The sequence below is a fragment of the Magnolia sinica genome, chromosome 16 (genome assembly GCF_029962835.1).
Source record: "Magnolia sinica isolate HGM2019 chromosome 16, MsV1, whole genome shotgun sequence".
NCBI lineage: Eukaryota > Viridiplantae > Streptophyta > Magnoliopsida > Magnoliales > Magnoliaceae > Magnolia > Magnolia sinica.
In genome coordinates this window covers 8065261-8091305 of record NC_080588.1, presented here as the reverse complement: position 1 = coordinate 8091305, position 26045 = coordinate 8065261, and positions in this window count along the sequence as shown.

The window sequence follows — 26045 nt, the reverse complement described above, 5'->3', positions numbered from 1 at the left end:
CTCCTAATGACCGATTGTGAGTTTTTCCTTTTTGTTTGATTACACTGGTATTATGAAAAGTCTTTTCTTATAGTAGGCAAAGCATAACCCATCATCGGAGGAAGAACCCCACCCTTTGATTATAGCCTAATCATTATAAAATTTTTGCAAGTGGTTGAGTAGGCTATTGATCTTCTCAAAATCTTGTCATATACATTCAAATTGGATGTATCTACTTATTTCAGCGCTTGGGGTCAAAAGTTGATCGGTTTGGTTTGAGCCACTTTGCTGATTTCGACATGCACGCATGCACTACATATGACAGAAAACAAACCGAGTGCCAACACAATCCATTTGGTAAAGAGGTAACATTATCTAGATGTCCGATACAAGAATAAGGTTGGCTCACTCCTCAGGTGGGACACACTTTGTAACGTATGATTTGTGCAAATTATGTAAATGGGTATTTGGAATAAATGATAGGTCCTTATTTACTGGGTGGACTCTGATGCAAGGGGGCAGATCATTTGTTAGAGATCCATGCATATGGCGCACATGTAAGAGATTTGAGCTACTCGTTACGCAGGAGGCATTGCTAATGTGACTTGCTTAGATACTTTTTCCATTCTCCTTACTGTTCATAGCTTATCCTATGAATTTAATTTCTTTGATTAGTGAAGAACATTATTTTTAGTCCATGACACGTTCACATTATACCCTACTTAATAAATGGCTCAAGCTCTAAGACATGGACCGTAAATCAAATGTCTTCTGCCCCTTCATGAGAAACCGTTTCCTAAATTATAGTTGTCGAGTGTCAAATATTACATACTATCCCCCATTTATATCTTGGTTTTATGAACATGATAATGCTTAATGTGCTATTTTACTCATGTTTGTGTTGCAAGGTGAATTTAAGAGCTTAGATTGAAAAGGGTGTTAAAAGCATAGATTTGATGCTCAAGAATCACCAAGGTAAGGGATGGATCTCAGGATACCAAGATTGAAGAATTCACATGCCAAATATCTAAGAAAATCAAGTGAGGAATGAAGAGAATCAAAGATTTGAAGTGAAGAAAAGGAATCCTAAGATTGTCCTTAAAAAACATATTTTAAAACTCTGGGTCATTTTGTAAAATTGCACAGAGTGAAGTCTATTTTGGAAAATTACATAGAGTGAAGTTTATTTTAGTAAACTGTGTAAATTTGATGCGGTTTCTAGAGTTTTTCAACAACGTGCGAGCGTTGGAGTACTACAACTATATATAAGACTCCTTAGGATGTTTCTAGGTATCTTTTAGGGTTTAAGAAGTAGAGCAAATGGGTGCAGAAGCCATCACTAAGAGTTTTTCTTCTTATTCCTTAGTTGTTTTCATTTTTTTCTTAAGACACTTTAGTCCAATCATGTCTATGGTTAGCTAAACCTCTTAGTTAGGGCTAAGAGGTGAAGCTTGTAGCATGATGGGATGTTTCTATTACTTTGATTGATACTTATGTTGAATTTCATGGATTCTAATTTGATATTTAAGGAATATTTTTAGTTTTTAATGGTTTATTATGACTTAAATTACAGTAGATCTGCCATAACTTTGAGTATCTTCTTTTTCTAATTTGAGATTGGAAAATTTCTAAGTCCTATTATTAACCATCGTCCCTTGGGCATGGTAGGGTGATGGAATCCTTCTTAATATTCATAATTCTCCTGCTTTGAGATTATGGGACTGGAGAATCCTATTATTTGTCATTGTCTCCTGAGCATGGTTCGGTGATGAAATCCTTACCAATTATCATAGTTCTCCTTCATTGAGAATTAGGTCAATAGAAGTTGAGATTTGGTTTTATTGATATATTTTTCAATTGGACAGGATAAGACTCCAATTCTAATTGTGTTACTTGAATCAAGAAAAATGGCTCCCTGATCACTACAAGTGGATCCTTGGCACCCTAATTCCCACTTTTAAATTTTTAGTTTTAATTACTCTATTCACAATTACTCTCTTAAATACTTAAGAATTAGTTTCACATCTTTTTCTAGTTTTACTTCTAATTAATTTCAGAAACGTAAAAGTTTCAGTCTCTGTGGATTCGACCTCGGTCTTACCGAGATTATTACTACATCATGACCCTACACTTGGGGTTGTGAATAAGTTTTTAGTGTCATTGCCGGGGACTAACGATTGCATTTTTTTGAGATTAACTAGTTTTGGAATTAGTTTGAGATTAAGGTTTTTCTACTTTCTATTTTTAGGGTAGAGTTTTTTTTTGAATTATTTTAAAAATTAACTTAGCTTTCTATTTCTAGGTTTAGAAACTTTCCTTTTTTGTCTTTAGAAACTCATTTACTTTCTAATTCTACGATAGAAACTTTCCTAATTTGCTTTTAGAAACTAACTCATTTTTTTATTTCTCTTTTTAAAAATTAATTCACTTTCCTTTTTCTTTTGCAGGATCCCAACATAGAAACTTCTAATTTCGTAACTTCTTTCTAATTCTTTCTCTTTCTATTTCTAAATTTCTATTTTCTTTTTCTTTTTAGGTTTAGGTTAGATTCTGAAATTGAGAGCTGAGAGTGTTTCATGCCCAAGTAGGTCCGTGACAACACTCAACATCTCTTGAGTGAAGGGGGATTAGTTGAGGGATTATCTATCCATCACAGGATTAGACACCACTCGAGATCCACAGAGTTAACCGAAGTTATGGTTGCAAATCAACTAGCCAATCAACCTTCAAATCCACCCCAACCTAGGGTGGAGGAAATCTAGGATGAGAACGAGGTGCATCAAGCACCCCCGCCTCGTACTTTATGAGATTATTTACAACCGGCGAGGGTGAGCACCCTTTCCTATATGGTTTTTTCAAAAAATATAGGAAACATAGGCATCAAACCACGAGCGATCCAACTCCTTCCAAAGTTCCTTGGGCTTGAATCTGAAAATCCATATATACACTTGAAAGAGTTTGATGAGATCATAGCCACTTTATACTTTCTTAATTTGTTTGAGGACATAATCTGGTTAAAACTCTTCCCTTTCTCCCTGAAAGAAAGGCTAAGACGTGGTTACATTCACTACGTCCACGATCTATTAATTTGTTCCCATATTATAAAATGAACACCATCAGAAAGTTGATCATGAACTTCGCCTAAAGGGCAGATGAAACATTCTTCCAATGTTAGGAGCGGTTCAAGGATCTTGTTAGTTCATGCCCACAACACAGTTTTGAAATATGGTGCATAACAAATTTCTTCCATGAAGGACTGGCATCTTCCATGCGCTAATTTATCGAGACAATGTGCAATGGGGAATTCTTAAACAAAGATGTTGATGAAGTGTGGGATTACTTTGATAAACTTGTTGAAACCCCACAATCATAGGACATCTCCCCAAGAACGAGCATCACGTCTAAGCCTACTCAATCAAAGGAGAGAGGAAGAATATATCTTTTGAAAGAGGAAGATGATATCAACGCTAAAGTGACCAGTTTCACATGGAAACTTGAGGCCATGGAACTTCGGAAGGATAAGGATAAGGAGGTTGTCTGTGGTATTTATGCTTATAACATTCATACAACTAAAAATTGCCCAACAATACCTGCATTTCAAGAAATATTGAATGAGCAATTAAATGCTGTAAACAACTACCAAAGGTCTTTCAAGGGACTTACTTCGAATATATACAACTCCAGTTAGAGAAATCATCCAAATTTCAATTGGAAGAATGGACAATCTGTTACACCTCAAGGAATCCCTAATTAATTCTTAAATAAAGGGAAACCTCAAGAGGAATTGGTTTAAAATACTCAAGAGCTCATCCAAGAAAGTACTCTTCAAGCCTTATAAGAACTCATAAAGGCTATACAAAAGATAGACTCATGCGTTACGGCTATGGAGAAAGGGATGCTTTTAGCCCAACCTATCCCCAATCCTAAACCGCAATATAGAGTTAGTGAACCAAGCTCTTCAAATCCAATGGAACAAGCTAAGTCTATCACCACTCTTAAGAGTGGGAAGATAATTAACAAATCTATTCCGGTAAGGGTTTAGAGGCCTAAGGACCTAAATGTAAATGAGACTGATAGACCTGGCATTGCTCTACATGAGGTAGAACAGGAACTTTAAAGCAAACCGATTGCTCCATTTTCCCAACGGTTGATAGCACCAAAACCTCTCTTTAACTCTCAAGATATTGTAGATGTGCTTAAGCAAGTGAAAGTCAACAATCCTCTACTAGATGCCGTAAAATAGATACCTTTATATGCTAAATTTCTAAAAGATTTATGTACGACTAAAATATGACAAAACATTCAAAAGAAAATCTTCTTAACAGAAAAGTGAGTGCTATCTTAAAGCAAGATGTGCCACAGAAGTATAAAGATCCCGGTAGCCTAACCATTGCTTGTGTAATTGAGAAATACTGGATTGAGCATGCACTTCTTGACTTAGGAGCGAGCATAAATCTGATCCCATACTCAGTCTATGAACAACTGGGTCTAAGGGAATTAAAATTCACCCGAAGCACATTACAACTGGCCGATCGCTTAGTTCGTGTCCCCAGAGGGATAATTGAGGATGTGTTGGTCCAAGTTGACAAATTCTACTATCCAGTGGATTTTATCATCCTAGGTACTCAACCCATCGTGGATATGAACAACTTAAATTCCTGTCATCCTTGGTCGCCCATTCCTTACTACATCAAATGCAGTCATCAATTGTAAGAATGGAGTCATGAATTTGTCTTTTGGGAATATGACATTAGAACTTAATATCTTTTCAGTGTAAGCAAACAGGCAGAGGATGATGATGATGCCCATGATGTTAACTTGATTGATTCTTTCATAGAAGATAGAACTCTTATGACCTTATCCTCTGACCCTCTAGAGATGTGCTTGGCCCACTCCCATGATTTAGATGATGATATGATTAGGGAGACGGTGCCATGCTTGATACTATGCCGGTACTTGAAGTTAACCGGTGGAGGTCACAATTTGAAGAATTACCTAAACGGACATAGTGCCTCTACCATCTAACCTCAAGGCAGTGAATCTTGACCTAAAACCTTTGCCCTCTGATTTGAAATATGTCTATTTAGGTCAATATGAGACATACTTGGAGATGATTTCTTCCCATCTTGAGCAAGAACAAGAGAGTATGCTTATTTCTACTCTCATTGAGCACAAATGAGCTCTTGGATGGTTGATTGCGAACCTCAAGGGAATTGACCATTCAATTTGTACTCACCGCATTTATCTAGAGGATAATGTGAAAACCTCCCGGCAACCACAATGTAAATTAAATTCAAATATGAAGGAAGTGGTTAAGGCCGAGGTTCTTAACTTATTGGATGTGGGTATCATATACCCTATATCCGATAGTCAATGGGTGAGTCCAACTCAAGTGGTTCCTAAGAAGTCTAGAATCACCATCATAGCCAATGCCGACAATGAACTCATGCCAACTAGAGTTACTACTGGTTTACGAATGTTTATTAACTATAGGAAATTGAATACCGTCACAAGAATTGACCACTTTCCTTTGCCCTTTATTGATCAAATCTTGAAAAGGCTAGCTGGTTATTCCTATTACTGTTTCTTTGACGGATATTCGGGCTACAACTAGATAGAGATAGATCCTGAAGATCAGGAAAAGACCACATTCACATGTCCCTTTGGCACCTTTGCTTATTGAAGGATGCCATTTGGACTATGTAATGCCCCCGCCACTTTTCAGCAATGCATGATGATATTTTTCTAACATGATGGGGTAATATTTAAAGGTCTTTATGGATAATTTCTCTTTCTTTGGTCCATCTTTCAGCGATTGTTTAGAGAATCTTAAATGTGTGCTAAAGCAATGTAAGGAAAAGAATTTGGTACTAAATTGAGAGAAGTATCATTTAATGGTTCATAAGAGGATTGTCTTTGGATATATCATCTTGTCCAAAGGAATTGAGGTAGATAAGGCTTAGATTGATCTTATCTCTAACTTACCTCCACCCAAGAACATACGAGACATGTGATCCTTTTTAAGATACGCCGAATTTTATAGGAGATTCATAAAGGACTTTAGTCACCTCTCTCATCCTTTATGCAATCTACTTCAGAAGGATGTATCATACGAGTGGACTAAGTAATGTCAGGATGCTTTTTCTAAGCTCAAGGGCATGTTAACCACTACACCTATCATGCAGCCACCCGACTTGAGCATTCCTTTTGAAATTATGTGTGATGCGTCCGATTATGCTCTTGGGGCAGTGTTAGGCTAGAGAAAAGAGAAGATGCCCTATGTTATACACTATGCAAGTAGAACTCTAAATCCTGCCCAAGTGAATTACTCAAATACAGAGAAGGAACTCTTAGCTATAGTATTCGCTTTGGACAAATTTAAGTCCTACTTGATCGGATCCAAGATCATCATCTACACAGATTATACAACGCTCAAGTATCTTCTTTCTAAGAATAATACTAAGCCCCACTTGATAAGATGGATCCTCCTATTCCAAGAATTTGATTTGGAAATAAAAGATAAGAAGGGAGTAGAGAACATAGTGGTTGATCATCTTTCCCGCCTTAACCTCTTTGATTCCCTTGAGACGACGAATATAAATGATATGTTCCCTGATGAACAACTATTTAAAGCCTCCCATTCACCTTGGTTTACGGATATTGCTAATTATCTTGCCACAGGTTTCATGTTGACATATTGGATTGTGCAAGATAAGAAGAAAATTTTCGCCGAGGTATGCAAATTCTTCTGGGATGATTCGAATTTATTTAAATATTGGCCAGACCAAATCTTAAGGATATGTGTGCCAGATAATGAACACCAAAGTGTCATCTCCTTCTGTCATTCTCAAGCCTGTGGTGGTCACTTTTCTACTAAAAAGACAGCCAAAATTCTGAAGCGCGGCTTTTACTGGCTCACTATGTTTAAGGACACTCATGAGTTTTACAAAGCTTGTGAGCATTGTCAGAAATTGAGAGCATTGTCCCGTTGAAATATGATGCCTTTAAACCCCATTTTAATCATTGAAGCATTTGATTGCTGAGGCATCGATTTCATGGGATCATTTCCTCAATCTTTTGAAAATTTGTATATTTTGATAGCAGTAGACTATGTTACTAAATGGGTCGAAGCGATCCTATGTCGGAACAATGATCATTAAACGGTCATTAAGTTTTTAAAAGAGAACATCCTTTCCTGGTTCGGAACGCTTCGAGCCATCATTAGTGATGGAGGTTCACATTTTTGTAACAGTCCATTTGCGAACTTAATGAAGAAATATGGCATCTCCTATAAAGTGAGCACTCTATACTACCCACAAACAAGTGGGCAAGCTAAAATTTCCAATAGGGATATTAAACATATTTTGAAAAAAAACGGTTAACCTGATCGTAAAGACTGATCAATCCGATTAACCGATGCTTTATGGGCTTGCTGTATTGCATTTAAAACCCGTATTGGAATGTTTCCCTTTAAAGTTATCTATGGGAAGGCTTGCCACTTGCCTGTGGAGTTGGAACATAGGGCCTACAAGGCGATTAAAAATTTGAACTTCAATTTGGACAACGCTGGCTCACTGCTCAAACTTCAGTTGAATGAATTCGAAGAAATCCAGAATGATGAATATGAGAACTCAAGAATTTACAAGGACAAGATGAAGGTGTTTCATGACCAACACATTCATTCACAACAAGTCAGAAAGTCCTTTTATATAATTCTTAGTTACACATTTTTTCAGGTAAACTCCGATCTCGTTGGACCAGCCCTTTCAATATTACTAATATTTATTCTCATGGGATTGTCGAGATTCAGAATCCAAATAATGGTAATGAATTCAAAGTAAATGGACATCATTTAAAGTCATTTATTGAAAAATTTGATTCAGAGGCCATGTCAATACCTCTGATTGACCTTGTTTACCAGGATTGACCTCCTAGTTTAACGGAGGTATAGGTAGATTTATTTGCTTTCATATGATTTAGGATTAGGATAATTTGTTTTCCGCTGTTTAGGATAGTTTACTTTCTGTTGGTTTAATTCTTGTGCTAACCCATCTTCACACTAAGACCATTCAAAAAGCCTCAAAATTCCTTCTTCAGGTATTCTTTTCCATCACTTCCATTCTCTTTTCAATGCCTCTTTTGTATTATATGCTTATTTCTTTTACATTGAGGACAATGTATATTTTTCGGTTGGGGATAAGGGATTAGGTGAACTAATCAGTGTTTTCTCAGTTTTGAGCAGAAGTTTTGAAATTTTTCAATGTTTCAAGTTGAAATCTATTTGGGAAGCGATGAATTGTGTACTTGAGAATGCGTTGGGTATGATAAAAATAGATATTGAATTTTGGATTGTTAGAGTTTGATCAACTAAGTAATCTATCACCTAAGTTCTTGCGCTCAATTGATTAAGAGATAGTTTGAATATCATGTTAATCTAAATCATAAGACACATTCCATTTGTCTTCTGTAAGACATGCTGGAAGTTCTGATTGGTAGTATATGAATCATTGATAGATGGTGAGAATCGAGTTTGGAGAATTTTATCCACCTTAAAATAAGAAAAGAACCAGTTAAAAAAATAGGAGATCGACAAAGATGTCATGAAAAAGAATAAAAAGAATGAAAAAAATAGAAAAGAATGCAAAAATAAAAAGAATGAATAAAAAATTGATAGTCAATATAAAATCAAAGACTAGAAAAAGAAGAAAAAGGGGATAAGTTCGGAATCAGTACTTAAGTTTCAAACTGATCTTGAAGTGATGAGTATGGATAACATGATGAACTGATAGTTTTCTTATAAGAAGTTGATTTTTACTAAGCACATTAAAAAACTTGATATGCAAATTTTACTCGATTTAATGGAGAAAGAATTTACTTAATTGGTTTCTTATGTGGTTCGACTCTAAGTTTTCAAAACCCCACTTTTGTATATTAATTCTACCCATTCATACTCAGGTGTACAAAAGATTGTTTTCCTAGAGAGATTTTGGATATTAAGAGGAGAAAATAGCCCTGGATGATGCTAGGGCATCCCTTTTTATAGTAGGTGTTGAGGGTTAAATATTGCATATTATCCCCCATTTATATCTTGGTTTTATGAACATGATAATACTTAACATTCTATTTTACTCATGTTTATGTTGTAAGGTGAATTTAAGAGCTTGTATTGAAAAGGGTGCTGAAAGCATGGATTTGATGCTCAAGAATCACCAAGGCAAGGGATAGATCTTATGAGACCAAAATTGAAGAATTCATATGTCAAGGATCCAAGAAAATCAAGTGAGGAATGAAGAGAATCAAATATTTGAAGTGAAGAAAAAGAATCCTAAAATTATCCTGAAAAAGCATATTCTGTAACTCTAGGTCATTCTGTGAAATTATGCAGAGTGAAGTCTATTTTAGCAAACTGTTTAAATTTGAGACGGTGTATAAAGTTTTCCAACTAGGTGCGAAAGTTGAAGTTATACAAGTATAAATAAGACTCCCTACGATGTTCCTAGGCATCTTTTAGGGTTTAAGGAATGGAGCAAAAAGGTGGAAAAGCCGTCGTCAAGAGTTTTTCTTTTTATTCCTTAGTTGTTTTCATGTTTTTCTTAAGAGACTTTGGTCTAATCATACCTATGGTTGGCTAAACCTCTTCTATAGGGCTAAGAGGTGAAGCTTGTAGCATAATGGGACGTTTCTATTGCTTTGATTCATGTTTATGTTAAACTCCATGGATTCTAATTTGATATTTAAGGAATAGTTTCAGTTTTTAATGGTTTATTGTGACTTAAATTACAGTAGATCTGCAATAGTTTTGAGTATCTTCTTTTTCTAATTTGAGATTGTGAAATTACTAAGTCTTGTTGTTCATCATCATCCCTTGGGCATGGTAGGGTGATGGAATCCTTCCTAATCTTCACAATTCTCCTGCTTTGAGATTATGGGATTGGTAAATCTTATTATTTGCCATTATCTCCTCGGTATAGTTTGGTGATGGAATCCCTGCCAATTATTATAGTTCTCCTTCATTGAGAATTAAGTCAATAGAAGTTCAGATTTAGTTTTATTGATATATTTTCCAATTGGATATGATAAGACTCCAATTCTAATTATGTTACTTGAATCAAGAAAGTGGGCTCCCTGATCACTACAAGTGGATCCTTGGTGCCCTAGTTCCCACTTTTAAATTCTTAGTTTTAATTACTCTATTTACAATTATTCTCTTAAATACTTTAGAATTAGTTTCACATCTTTTTCTAGTTTACTTCTAGTTAATTTCAGAAACGTACTAGTTTCAGTCCCAGTGGATTCGACTTTGGTCTTACTGAGATTATTACTACATCGCGACCCTACACTTAGGGTTGTGAACAACAGTCATGCATGATATAAGAAAGTTTCCATTGTATATCTAATGGGATGGGAATGGGCCTTTAATCATAAGTTATAAAATAAGAAGTGGATTGCATCCTATCCCTATGATAATTCGTTCGGGCAGGCCTTTGTGGGGCTCACCCTGATGTATGGGTTTTATCTACACTATTCATCCATATTTTTTTTTCAAATCATTTTAGGATATGAACCCAAAAATGAGGAAAATCCAAGGTTCAACTGGATAACACAGTGGGGATTGATCTCCCACCATTAAAAACTTTTTGTGAGCAGCAAAACTTTTGGATCAATATGATATATGTGTTTTCCCTCCGTCCAAGTCTATATGACTTTACGAACAAGTTGGATGGAAAATAAATATCATGATGGTCCTTAGGAAGGTTTCAGTAGTGTGTTTCTCATGGTGTAGTCCACTTAAGCATTAGATCTGCCTAATTTTTAGACTCATACTCTAAAATGATCGGAAAAAATGAATCAACTGTGTACATAAAACCCATACATCAAGGTGGGCCCCATAAACCCCTTGATTGGACGCATTAAGCATTTAATGTGTCCAGGAGATGGCAACACATAATCCACTTCCTTAATTTATAGTAATGGCATTTTAGGGGTGAACAGTTATAGTAGTGGCATTTAGGGAATTGTTTCTGTAATTTTTGAAAAAATTGGGGAATATATAAGCATGAGGGGGAAGGGTGTCCCCTGAATATTGATAATCCTAGCTTATCAGTTTGGACATGTCGATTGGAGTAAGATCTATATTTAGAGTGTAACGCTTCAAATTTTGGTAGTCAAGCACACACTCGATCCTCGTCATTTCGAATGTCACTTTTGCTTCATGGAAGTGATTTCTCATTACAATTATAATGACATCAAAAGAATAATAAGAGTTAAGCTAAACATTATATATAACTCCAAATGTAAGTGTAGTCATAACAATCGCCAAAATGTACATACACCACAATCAATCCATGGAATCCACTTAGTTGGGGGCTCCAATATACATATCCCAAAATGTATAATAACATTTATGCACAATACTCCACAAATCAATGGCAGCGATGCGCTTTGCCTACTCCAACCCATCTAAGACCTAAAGTACGAAACCTTATATACCGGGTCTAGATAGGCCTCATCTAGTGCATCAACCTTAGTGGTACTTGCATTAACGATATCATATGTTTATTATTTTAAAACACCGTCCTAGGTGGGAGTGAGTGATCAATTCAGTGGTACTACTTTCCTAAGTTATTTATGTCATCAACACAAGCAAATGCGGGTAATGATAGCATAACAAAGTAAACAATTTCCCTAAATATATATACAAATTAATATAATCCGATCTATATCAATACAATTCAATCTATATCAATACCAGTTAACAAATGACATAAAAGAGTTCTAATATTATGAATTTCATATTGTTTAAGAATTTTATCAAACATATTGTCAACTAATAGCAAATAACATCAATGTTGTGATAATAAAATAAATTTAGCAATTGTAGCATATGAAATCATAAGAACAACATAGATTCATTATCTGAAACTGTCAAGGATTGATAAAAGGAAACTTAAAAGAAATGGTCTGTACCTTAGAAAAAGATTTCTCAATCTTTGAGTAACCAAGATTAGCGTTTTGAGAAAAAAATTCAATTTTCTAAATCAATTACAAGTAAACTTGAGTAAGACTGGGGAATATAACATTCAATTAATTAATCGAAAGGTTTGATGTAAATCTTACTTCCAATTGCAAATGGAGGTGGATTCGGCAGAGAATTAGGTTGTAGCTAAGATTTGATTAAAGGAAACTTGGTAAAATCAAGAACCAAGATCTCTCTCTCTCTCTCTCTCTCTCTCTCTCTCTCTCTCTCTTTCTTTCCTCGAGCTAGGGAAAAGTCGAATGAAGGGGAGGGGTTGCCCAAATGAGATTATTTATAGTCTCAGGCAAGGTTTATTTGACCTTAGAAATGGGTTTAGATAGTAGCTAATTCTATTGGGGATTAATTCTAGCTTTTGGGGCTCACCATGGAGTGTACAGGTTGATCGATGCCATGAAATTGTTATCATAAGTGATGATCTATGTAAGGTTACCATTACCCCGCAATTCGGACACAATGATCGGCATATATGATCACGATATTAGTTTGACGATTATCGATCATCGATCAGGGTCACGGCTATATAGATAGTTGTAGGATATTAATTTAGGATAATGCCCTTAATTTGGTTGTGAACTAATGGTTCGAAAGTCTCGACACCGGCTAAGTTTAGGTGTGCACAATTAACTTGACTTTTCGACGGTTCCTAAGTGAATTTACACATCTCATGCGCTCAGCTATGAGTCCAAGTTAAACGTTTCAGTGCATAATCTCAACTTAATGTTCTGCGAGGGATGTCAAGTCTAATAAGATGAACTTTTTTTTTTTTTTTTATAACTTCGTGTTTAATTGTCCACTAATGAATGATTTAAAGCTTGTTTGGGTAATCCAACCATTTTTGGAATAAATTACGTACTAAAATTTTTTGTGCATGATAATCATGATAGTTCAATGTTTCGCCCTTTTCACAGTTAGCAGAAATGGTGATTTAGTTTAAATTACCCTAAATAATTGGTTATAGGCTAAACCGGGTAACTAAGTAGGTTTGTACGGTATTCTGATTGTAAGGGCCTGTTTGATTTTCCATGATACATGTAAATCACGGTAAACAAGTAATTATTAATTTTTCATATTGTTTGAAAATATGAGAGTAATTCCACCTTGAAAATCGAAACAAAAGTGTTGACTTAAATGTGGACCCCACCGTAATGTATATGATATATCCATCTATTTTATTAGAACATTTTAGAGCATTAACCAAAAAATGAGGCAGATCCAACACTCAAATAGCCCACACGAAAGGAAACAATGACCTTAATTCGTCCACCATTGAAAGTTATTTTCTTCACTGGGCCCACATTGACGTTTTTTCATCATCTAACCCATTCATAGGGTCACACAGGCGTGGATAAGGGGAATACACAAATATCAGTTTGATCTAAAACTTTTAAGGGCCCCGAGAAGTTTTTAATGGTAGGTGTTTGATTCCTGTTGTTTCCTATGGTGTGGTCCACTTAACCTTTGGATCTGCGTCATTTTTTTACTCATGCTATAAATTTGGCTGTCATAGCAAATGAGCGGTGTAGATAAGTAACATACATCACGATGGTCCTGCATTGATGTTTTAAATTTCTTGATTTAAGTGTTGAAAAGGTAAGCCGTCACATCTGCATTGGGAAAGATGTGATAATTATTTATTTACAGGGTAATTACACTTGAGCCGGAAAATCAAACATGCCCTAACAGTCATGCATTTGCTAATGTCAGAGAGGTTGTATTTTATGGGACATTACGTAGAGGTGAACTCCATATATAATGAGTGATGGATGGTCCAGTATTTTTGTGAAAATAATTGTATCCCTCCAAACCATGGACTTGTTGCAAACCATTAGCCATTGAATGGTGAGGATCATCGTTAGCAAGCATACTTTAGCCGTGATCGGATCATGATGGGATCTACCCATTCATTGGTTTGGATCAACCAACACGTGCCCCCCTAAAAAATCAGGCTTTATATTTATATATATATATATATATATATATATATATATATGAACTAGTTGGACCTTTCGATTTGGTCCAACTACCAGTCGATTAAATGACAAGAATACCTTTTTGATTCACATGTAATGCCTCCTTGTAAAAGATGATGTCATACAATGTCCTACTCAAGTAAGATGGTAATAAGTATTAAAGATCCTCTCCATTCATCAAATAGAACCCATTACTTAGATATTATTTACAAAATTTTATTAAAATATACTAGTTATTTAAATCACATATGAAAGTTAAATTTAAATTAATATAATGCATTTCTAACCAATCCAAATTTCTACTAAAAGAGTGGTACTCTAATCAACTATTGATTAGAAGTGAAAAAAAAAATTGGCCTATCATATTATCATAAGTTGCTATACTTGATAAACAGATCAGATTTTTGACACATGTAGCGTATTGTACAAATGCATCACACGTGTAAAACTCCTAAAATATAGCTAGAAAAATCCGTAAACAAGGCTATGCTCTCACTTTCTCTCCCTTCATTTATTACTCTCTCACCATTTAAATCTCTCCTCTTTTTACTCAATTTTAAAAGTAAAGCATAGTTTAAAAATCTCTCTCCAAGCAGCATGGAGGAGATGTGGGCTTGGCGTCCCATCTTGATATGCACGGTAAATCCACCCCAACCATGATGTGAATAGTAGAAATTTAACCATAGAGCTAAAAATACAAGTAGATTCGTGATTAAGTAGGCCAAACCAAGAGACAATAGAAGAAGTGGATGCCAACCCTTGATTTTTATTAGGCCAATGGTGACGTTTATGGACAATCCACTCTAACAATCAATTAAGTCAGATATAGCCATGTCTAGATCCCAAAATTCAGGTTGTCATGCAATTTAGGTAGGCCACAAAAAATAAAACAACTTTGATAGGATGTCCACCATTAATTTTTTATTGGGCCTATCATAATGTTTATGTGAAATCCACTCCAACTATTAGATTTATTTTGATAAGTTATACATTTGTACCAAATATTAGCGCCATGCATGATTTGTGTGCCATATCTAATAAAAAAGTTTGGATGGTGACTGTCTCCCTACATACTTATTTTCATTTGTACAACTTACTTGAACCATAAAAGTTGCTGATTTTTTTCTTTTTATTTTAAATATATGCCTCATAGTTAACATTCCATGGCAGGTCTTATGGTCAGAGTAGATTTCACACATAAATCAAGGAGAGCCGCACCATTTGCTAGAGACCACGTCATTATTCGCTTGACACATAGACTAGTGGCTGGTTTCATGTCTCAGTTTGCATGAGAATGTAGGGGCTGCACGCCAGCCATGCCAATAATAGGAGGTGGCACTACCGGAAATTGCACTTTTATCAATGACATAATTCGTTGGTATTCCATATATTTTCGTTAGTAATGATTATTACCGAAGAAATCTGTCGTTGAAAAGATCGTTGCGATAAGACCATTGTTAAAGGCTTTTCTCGACGAAAGTTTACTTTGTCGGCATTGGTAAAACAAATACCAACGAAAAAAATCATCAGCAAAATATGTTACATTTGGTTGGAAAAAATAATATATTTCGTCAGTAAACACAGCTTATACCGACGGAATATTTCGTCGGTAAAACTGTGGATTAACTTTTACCTACAAAATATTTAGTCAGTATAAATTGTGGATTAAACTTTTACCTACAAAATATTTCGTCGGTATAAACTGTGGCTTAAAATTTTACTTATGAAATATTTTGTCAGTATAAACTATGGATTGAACTTTTACCTACGAAATATTTCGTCGGTATAAATTATGGATTAGAATTTTACCTACGAAATATTTTGTTGGTATAAACTGTGGATTAAACTTTTACCTACGAAATATATTCGATATAAACTGTGGATTAAACTTTTATCTACGAAATATGTCATCGGTATAAAATATGAATTAAACTTTTACCTATGAAATATTTCGTTGATATAAACTGCGGATTAAACTTTTACCAACAAAATATTTCGTTGGTAATAATCTTTGTTTTTTTCAAAATTCAGGAAAAAATTCCTAATATACACCTATTATAATACATTTTTATCATATTCACATCTACATCCATCCAAACACAAATTACATCTATACAAACACAAACCACATCCATCTATACATAAACAATCTTGTCCACATCACATTCATCCATGCACAAATACATATAAGTTTAACATTTGTATATAAAATAAATCATAAAAAAATAAAAAAAATCACGAAGATGAAGGCGGAGGTGGTGGGGCATCAGATGAAGGTGGAGGTGTTAGGGCATCGGTGGTTAAGCGTGCAGCGAGAGCCTGAAACATCTCCTGCATCCGTCACTCATGCTCCACCTGCATCTCCTTGATCCCCATCTCCTGCTCATCTCGTCGTCTCTCATCCTCCTCCCGCTGCCTCTCCAGCTGCTCTCTGACCTCATCGACGATGACCCGTAGCTGCTGAACCTCTCTTTCTGCGATATCAACTTAGCGTAGGGCGGTTTCGCCAGCGACGGATCAACTGGAGGCAGGTCTAGCGGGTGCTATGAGCTGGCACCATGGCTAAGCTCACACAAATATCTAGAACGGGTGCCAAGCACCTCTCTTAGGATATCTGACTCACTCCGCTGACTACCATCGAGAGTGGGCTGACTACATATGGTGTCCATCACTGCCCGTAATGAAAACATATAAATTTTCATAACAAATAACCTTATTATAATTCAACGCAATTAAATTTTACAATGGAAGGATTTTTACCCAATTTTCGCAGGCTCTAGGATAAACCCAAGATCCCATCGCCTGCTGACAGTGAGTCCTCTGTAGAGGTCTACTGGTACAGGCTCTTAGCCGGTGATGGAATCTCGCTGCGCAATTGAAAGGACAATAGAGTCAATATAAATGACTTTGAATATGTCAACTTAATAATTATCAGAAATTTCTTACCATGTTGTGACGATGTCATACAAATGACTTTGAACCAACTACATGGTTCACTTTTAACTTTTTCCTGCTCGTATAATTTATTCTGCTCCTCTTCTGAACACATTATTCATAATACATTGTTATTAATTGTGAATTTAGTTGTTACCTTAAGATATCGTAAATATTACTTGAAAAGCCTCAGACGAAAATTTCTCACAGAGTATCCACCAGTCGTTTGTAGTCACCTGCGGCGGTGCGGATAGTATAGCCTCCTCGTGGGTCCTGCGCCGCTTGTACCGCTGGTGTAACTCCTCGCGGTACTTCTTGAACCGCTCTCTGACCATGTCATCGACGGCATGGGAAATGTAAGGAGCACTCAAATCTAAGATAAATTTATCCTACAGTTTCGTAAATAATATATTAAGGTAATAAACTTATTAAGAAAATAACATAACCGTAAATAAACTTTCATAAAAGAAAATTTAATTTACTAAAATTTACCTTAAGGCCCTGAAGATGAGCTGCCGCACATCATCTATCACGTCTGCCTAATGGGAGGTGGTAGCGGGGATCAGAGATAGGCATAGGACACCGATCTCCGACGTAAACAATTTGGCATTGTCTTCAATAGGTTTAAGGCAGTCCTGTGAGAACTCAACCGTCATCCTACCCTTACTTGTAAGTCGCTCTAAAACTAACCCACACGTGAGTCCACGTCCTCGTCGGCTGATCGATGATGTTGTCGTAAAAGAAATATACAAATTTAACCATAAATAGAAGTCACTAAAAAAAATATATGTCTACACTTACATGCAGTGCCTGGTGTATACTCAATCGAGGGCTCAGACGCCTGTGATGCAGCATGCGACGTCGATGATGTCTTCGCCGCATCACGGGTGGAAGGGGTAGATCTAGTGCATAAACGACGTGATCTTCCACCTCATGCCACGACTGAATATGTGCGAGGTACGGACTTATAAATTTAAACAATGTTAGTACAAGTGTATGAACATCAATATAATAAACACATTAAACTTTATAGTGCAAGTGGAATATACTAAAACATTATACAAGTAGTGTTGATGGTAGAATGAATTTGTGTTTATGCTTAGACAGATGATTAGAATATGATTAGACCATTATACTATAATGTAAACAGAATATAATAAAACCATAAACCTTCTAGTAAATTTTGAAAATTGCATTACACATTATCATTCTATATTAAATACATATATTTTATTGTAATACGAAACAACTTCGAATTAACTATCTAAAGTACTCCATGCGTAAATTATCGTATGCTGCAGAAGTATATATCAAGCTGTGTGAAGCACTCAACATTGTTACAGCCAATATGACAGTCATAATAGGAGAAATCTGGTATCTTGAGACTCCATTCAGATCTGCAAGTGACAAAACCACATCTTCCATACGAAGTTTTTCGTGATTATATTTCTCCATCAGGTCCGAAATTTCTTTGAGATTGTATAATCTTTTATATAAGTCATCATCGATATATTCCTCCCTACACTCATCGACTAGACCGGATATCTTTTTGGCCCTACCAAAAGAAGATAGGGCCGGAAAGTCCATCTGCAACGGCTGATGAAATATGTTACGTACTTCCGCTACACTTCAGTTTGAGGAGGACATAATCAGAAATTGACTCAGCTGCAAATGTGGATTATAAACAAGTTAATTAAAAGAATAAATCATGACTTGTAAAACCTGTATACATGCAATAATGAAATTATTTGAATTGAAAAATGACATGTAAATCATGTGTACATTTAATAATCGTCGTCTATATCACTATCACTTAGGACTATTTCTTCTTCATCATCACTATCACTGATCAGTATTTCCTCTTCATCGTCTACAATGAAACCGCTATCATCTTTAACAATGTCATATATTATTGAGGCATCAACATGATCAGGTGGCACATCATCTCTGTCCAATTGCACCATATCAATATCAACATTTGGATCAGTTCCTCTATCCCCAAATGGCATGTCTTCTTGATATGCTTGTTCAACCTTAGACGTTTTATTTCTCCCGTCCTCGCTATCTTCAACGTCCAGTTCGGGAACGTCAAATACGTTTCTGGGCTTTATTTTCTACACCACGTGCTAAGAGCCGCCTAATTTGGTATCAGTGAGATAAAATACTTATTCAACTTGGCTAGTGATGACAAATGGGTCGTCCTTAAACCACTTTCGAGATAAATTTATGCTTGTAAACTATTCGTCAGTCTATATTTCCAACTTCTTATTTCCAAAGTCCCACCAATCACATTTAAATAAGTACACCTACTTTCTCATATAATAACTCAGCTCAATAATATCCGTCAAAACGTCTTAAAAGTCAATTTCTATCTCATGCATTTCCTTCACAACTACCTCACTATTTTGTGTGGTCTTATACTTCTCATGCTCTTCGGTGTGGAATCGAATACCATTTACAATACAACCTATATATCTAGATACACGTCTATCAAGGCCACACGCCATTGAGTAGAGTGCATCAGATGCATCTGCAGAGTTGCTAGTGCGCAATGTCTTCATTTATTATCACGTACAGAATGTAATTGTTTAGGAATTTTCTTAAGTTTAAATATTGTGCAATATAATAAAATTCTAAGTATGTAGAGATACAAGGTGAAATCTTACACATTTTGCGAACCATTCTGGAAACTGATCCTGATGCATTCGATCATAATTTGTAGGGTATTGAGACTTTATCTCCTCGATGTATTTGTTACACTTAATTGACACGTCATCAATAAGAAACATTAAAATCATCGTTTGTAGAGATACAATTATCGAGGGATTTCACTTACTCTAAGTACGACTCTATTTCTTCACAATTGTGCAATACATACCACCGCGCTTTTGCTTGATTCCCAAGGTCCATATCCTAAAACGTTGAGGATCCTAAAGGACGAACGTTATGTGTGAAGACAGATATGAGTCCTTGTTTATGCTCCTGCCCTTCGTCGGCATTCCGATCTTCTCGGATGAATCTAGTCTCTATGCCACGAAAATACATGGAGCAAAATGTCAGACACTCATTATCAATGTAGGCTTCAGCAATGGATCCCTCTAGACGTGCTTTCTTCCTCACAAATCGTTTTAGTGTATGAAGGTATCTGTACACAAAACCACTATGTTATATGTATGAAAACATGGATATATATAGTTTATGGGATGAATAAAATTTTTTATAGGTTCTACCACCTTTCGATCGAATACATCTTACGATATTATACTGGGCCTGCAAGCTTCGCCTCGTATAGTAAGTGAATCGCTAGGTGTACCATGACATCGAAAAACACAGGTGAAAATATTCTTTCAAGTTTACAAAAAATTACGACAATGTCCCTCTCTAGTCGTTTAATAACCTTTGCATTCAACGATTTCGAACACAAATTCTTAAAGAATATCTTCAACTTAACTAGCGCCGCACTGATATCTATGCTCAGGAATCCATGAATAACAACTGGTAGTAGACGTTCTAGAAGGACGTGACAATCATGACTTTTCATTCCTGTTACCTTATAGTCCGTAATGTTTACGTGCCGAGATATATTTGACGCATATCCATAAAAAAACTTCACTGATCTCAACCATTCACATAAACACTTTTTCTCTAGTTTTGTCAATGTGTAGTAGGTTGCTGGTATAGTATATGAATTTTCATGTGGTTGCCAGTGCAACTCTTTCCTTAAACTCATTGCTTGTAAATCCAATCGAGCCTTGAAACTGTCTTTTGTGTTCTTCTCTATGTTCATCAATGTTCCGAAGACATTGTCACATATATTCTTCTTAATATGCATGACATCCAAGTTGTGTCGCAATTTTAAATCACTCCAATAGGGCAACTTAAAAAAATACTCTTCTTCTTCCAGTTATATTCCAATACTGTACGTTTCCTCTTCTTTAAGTATTGTGCTTTACCAAATCTAACTTCTCAAATGTTACTTAGTTATTGTATCACATCTTCTCCAGATAGCTCTTTTGGTGATGGCCTATGATCTTGTTTTCCATAAAAGATCATCGTCTTCATGCGTCAACTATGATCGCTCGGAAGGAAGCGACGATGGCACATATAACACGCTTTTTTACCATGCTTCAATAACAATGAACAAGTCTCAATACTACATGTAGGACAAGTCAACGTTCCCTTCGTGCTCCACCCAGACAAATTCTCATACGCAGGGAAGTCATTTATTGTCTACAAGACCGTTGTATACAATTGAAATGTCTGTATACCTTGACTCCACACCTCGTTTAACTCATCTATTAACGGTCGCAAATACACATTATTGTCATTCCCTGGTGACCTGGGTTTAGGAATAAACAATGACATCATGAAAAATGACTCCTTCATACACAACCAAGGAGGTAAATTGTAGGGCATAAGTACCACTGGCTATATACTGTCTGAGCTACTCATATTACCAAATATATTAAAACCATCACTTGCAAGACCTAGTCGAATATTATGAGAATCCTCTGTAAACCAGTCATATTGCTTATCAAAATTTTGTCAGGCTTTAGAGTCTGCAGGGTGCCTCAGTGTACTATCATCATGAACACGTTTCTCCTTATGTCACCTCATATCTTCAGCCGTCTTACGAGATGTAAATAATCTTTGCAATCTGGGTTTCAATGGAATGTACCTTAACACCTTTTACGGAATTTTCTTACATTTGGCTTCGTCATACTTCCACCTAGACTCTCCACATTCTGGACACTCTTCAACATTTTTATGCTCTTTCCAATACAATACGCAATCATTTATAAATGCATGTTTGGGAATGTAACAAAGGCCCAAGTCTCGCATCAAAGATTTTACCTCGTAATGAGACTTAAGCAATGTCTCACCGTCCGATAATGCTTCTTTGAACAAGTCAAGCAACATGTCGAACGATTTGTTACTCCAAAAATTTATTATCTTCAAATGAAGTAACCTTATAAGAAAATTCAACTTGGAGAAGTTCTTACACCCCGGATAAAGTGGACATTGTGCATCCCTTAACAACCTACTAAACTTTTCTGATTCGACATCACCCATAGGAGGAATATCTTGACTACTACTTGTCACTGCAAAATAAGTATCTGCAACTATTTACCTGAACACATTCCCTATGATATCTTGCATTTCGTCAACGTCTTCATTATTATCATCCGGCATAATTGGGTCAGCAAGGACTTCGGTGGCCTCAACTCTTTAGTGGATATCTTCAGCATGATAGATCCACCAAGTGTAACCCTGGTCAATCCCAACTATGAAAAAATCATCTTTTACTTTGTCTAAAGTTTTATGAACCATGTTCTTGCATTTTCGACATGGACACCTAATCCTATTGCCTAAATCTGCCTGATTTCGCACAAATTCCATGAACTCTTGAACCTCTTGTTTATACTCTGGGCCAAACCTGTTCTTGGCTCGTATCCAACTCTTATCCATCTCTAAAATGAAAAGATTAAAGTCAGTTTATGGAAATAGGTTTAAGATTATGTTAGGGTTATATGTTTAGGTTATAGGTTTAGGTTTAGGTTTAGGGATTTGAGAATAGGTTTAGGTTTAGGTTATAGGTTTAGATTTAGGTTTAGGTTTAGGTTATAAGTTATAGGTTTATGTTTAGGTTATAGGTTTAGGTTTAGGTTATAGGTTAAGGTTATATGTTATAGGTTTAGGTTTAGGTTAAGGTTATAGGTTATAGGTTAAGGTTATAGGTTTAGGTTTAGGTGTAGGTTATAGGTTATAGGTTTAGGTTTAGGTTTAAGTTATAGGTTATAGGTTTAGTTTATAGGTTTAGGATTAGGTTAAGGTTATAGGTTATAGGTTATAGGTTTAGGTTTAGGTTATAGGTTATAGGTTTAGGTTTTGGTTAAGGTTATATGTTATAGGTTTAGGTTTAGGTTATAGGTTTAGGTTTAGGTTATAGGTTATAGGTTTAGGTTTTGGTTAAGGTTATATGTTATAGGTTTAGGTTATAGGTTATAGGTTTAGGTGTTGGTTTAGGTTATAGGTTTAGGTGTAGGTTTAGGTTTAGGTTATAAGTTTAGGTTTAGGTTTAGGTTATAGGTTTAGGTGTAGGTTTAGGTTTAGGTTATAGGTTTAGGTTTAGGGATTATATATATGTATGTATGTATATATAAAATCTTAAATGGACCTGCAAAGGTTCGGTGTCCTCATTCCCATTGGTCCATGTGGTGTGGCTTACTTGAGTATTGGATTGGGTGGATGCGGCTTTGTACGATCCCTTTAAGGCTCACCATGATGTATTTTTCTTATATCCAGGCTATCCTTCTTTTTCACCAGGTTATTTTAGGGCATAATTCCAAAATTATAATAGATCCAAATCTTAAGTGGATCAAGCTGATATTTTTGTAGTTCATTCATCCAGGTCTTTGTGACCTTATCAACAAATATGATGAAAAATATACATTCTGGTGGATCCTAAGAAGTTTTTAATGGTGGGTATTCAATCACTAATGTTTCCTTTGATGTGGTACACTTGAGTTTTGGATATGCATCATTTTTGGTAATACGCCCTAAAATGATAGGACAAAATAGATGGACAACATGGATATAATAGAAATACATCGAAGCTTTTTATATGCCATCTAATCCATTCATATGATGCATCCAACCTGGATAAACATATCCCTAGATCACCTTGCCTGATTTTTGGGCATCAACGTGAACAGTGGGCCCACATATGAATAGACTGTGTTTCATTAAAAAAAATCATGGCAAGATGAGCCTATCGTAGAAACATTTGTATTAGATCAGCCCCTGTTGATATTAGGCCACACCATTTAAGGGTCCATTTAAGATTTATATATATATACTTCATTTATTGTTTCAAGACATAAAATTATCTGTTAAAATGGATGAATGGAGTGGATGAAATACATAAATCATGATGGACCATTGTTTACTGTATTATGGTCCACCTGAGATTTGGATCCTGCCATGATGTATATGTTGTATCCAACTGCCCATTTGTTTGGAGAGATCATTTTAGGGCATGAGCTGAAGAATGAGGTAGATCTAAAGCTTAAGTGGACCTTGAAATTAATTGGGGCCACAAAAGTTTTTGATTAAACTAATATTTGTGTTATCCCTTCTTTCGATCTAGGTCTGTGTAAACTTACCAACAGGTTGGGTCTCAAATAACCATCATGGTGGGTTCCACGAAGGAATCAACAGTCAGGGGGCGCTGTCCCCACCATGATATTTAGTTTTAGGTGTAGGTTTAAGTTTAGGGTTATACTAGGGTCTACTCTATCAATTTCGAGCTAATACATAAACACGGTCCTGTCCAAATGGCTAAGCCACCCATATTGTTGTATATAGGAAATGGACAATTTCATCATGCCAATAACAGCGGTTCCCACCTTTTAGGAACCCCCACTCAACATCCGGATAGCTCTGACGCATATCCAGGTCTGCTCCATCAATTCTGAGTTAATACATATACACGAGCCTGTCCAAATGGCCAGGCCACCCATATTGTTGTCCATATGAAGTGGACAGCTTCATCATGGTCATGGCCACGGTTCCCACCTTCTAGGGACCCCTGCTTAACATCCGGATAGCTCTGACGCACATCCGGGTCTGCTCCATCAATTTCGAGTTAATACAATTAAATCCTAAATTAGTTACCCATCCAAGGTTGGATAGATTGTAATACTTTCATATTCCCATTTAAACGTCCAAGCTAAAAATCCGGTAGCATCTCTCCATGCCTCTCCAGATAAGTTAATCTTACGTTACATTCCGATACCAAATATCTAAAGTAATGAAAAGATATTTGATATTGGATACAGAACGGAAGAAACATATCCAAAGAGAAATGAGGAGATGGACCGCGGATTAAGCATGAACATTTAAATAAATTATATAAAAGCATACTATCCATCTAACTATCAACTGTCCAAAATGAGACAATTTGAGTGATTTCTATGCCACAAAAAATAGACCATATCTATTTATGGCCACATAGAAATCCTCAAACTTATCTAACTTACAAATCACAATCACAAGTCACAACTATAAACTAACAAGTCATAATAATAATTTAAGGAAAAAAATGTAATGTATATTAAGCATCACTAAGTGAAAGTATAATAGTTTCTTGAAATAATGAGAAAAGATCAAATACAACTCCCATAATCTGTAAAGTATAATAGTTTCTTAGAGTAGATCATACTATACGAAATAGTGGTGATTGAACTCCCTACCACTAAAAGTTTCCTAAGGCCCACTGTAATGTTTCCATAATATTTGTTTGCCATCCAGCCTATTGATAAGGTGACACAAGCTTAGATGAAGGGAAAAAAACAAATATCAGCTTGATCTAAAACTTTTGTGGCCTATTCATGGTCAATCACCACTATTTCCTATAGTATGGTCCACCTGCGAATTGAATCTTCTTCAGTTTTGGGTCATGTGCTAAAATGGTTTGGCAAAATGAATGGACAGTGTGGATATAGAATACATGAATCAAGGTGGGCCCAATGGTAAGGGCAGCACGGTTGAGGTTAGGTCGCACCTAATCCACGAATTGTCTAAGACCCCTGTAACTAGGGATGTGGGTGGGGGCATCGTATATACATGCCATTCCATCTGCCTTTTCCAACTTATTTTAGCATGGTCCAAAAATAAAGCATGTGCAAATTTTAGATGGACAACATCACAGGAAACATTAGTCATTGACAATTGAAAATCCTTCGTGGGTGACAAAAGTTTTAGATCAAGGTGATATTTGTGATTATTATTGATAATATTATTATTTTCCTTTCTCCAGGTTCATGTGACCTTATCAAATGGTTGCATGGTCAATAAACATTATGGTGGATCGTAGGAAGTTCTTAATGGTGAACGTTCAATGACCAATATGCTCAATTACTGTTTTTTCTTAAATCTGGGCTGGATTTAGTTTGGTTCCATTTTAGTGTAAACCAGAATTAAAATCAGGCCCATTTAAAACCACTGTCCAAACTGGGTTGGATCATGTTGATTTTTAGAGGACCTGGACTTGACTTATTAATTAGCAACTTTTAGGCCTACAGCTGCACCATGGTCCAAATTCTGAACATTTACCCACTTAG